Raw genomic sequence first — 455 nt, forward strand, 5'->3', positions numbered from 1 at the left:
GGGGGGGGAGACCCTTAGAGTCAGAAGTCGGAGCGCTGCAGACAGCTGGCTTCCGGACGTGACGTGGCCTTCTCCGTCATGACACGGTGGCATCTGTGACTACCTGCGCGAGGTGTGGCGCCATGTGGCGCCCGTCCTGGACCGAGGGGGAGGGAGAGCTCACGAGGCTCCACCCCTCTCCGAGGAGATGGTAGCAGTTGGAGGAGGGGGGAGGTGTTTTCTTCAGTGCTATAGCTGCTAGGAGGTTGCTCACATAACAGGGACTCTCCACCAAACCTACCTAAGCAAGCCTAAGAACACCTCATTGGGTCTTATTTTCAAGTTTTAATTAATTTTTTTAAAAATTTACAGGCATAAGTGTATTTTGCTCTTTGTTTGAGGTTTTTGTTTTGTTTTTGCTTTTCTTTCTTTCTCTTTCTTCTTTTTTTTTTTTTTTTTTTTTTTTTTTTTTTTTT

The 455-nt window shown here is 46.8% G+C and overlaps 1 protein-coding gene across 1 annotated transcript in view; it reads right to left on the reverse strand.

The window, feature by feature from the left end:
* B4galnt2 (beta-1,4-N-acetyl-galactosaminyltransferase 2) overlaps positions 1-455 on the reverse strand; it is a 36,205-nt gene that overhangs the window by 12,664 nt on the left and 23,086 nt on the right. The window lies entirely within an intron of this gene.

The sequence above is a fragment of the Psammomys obesus genome, unplaced genomic scaffold, assembly GCF_907164565.1.
Source record: "Psammomys obesus unplaced genomic scaffold, mPsaObe1.curated_primary_1811, whole genome shotgun sequence".
Taxonomy (NCBI): domain Eukaryota; kingdom Metazoa; phylum Chordata; class Mammalia; order Rodentia; family Muridae; genus Psammomys; species Psammomys obesus.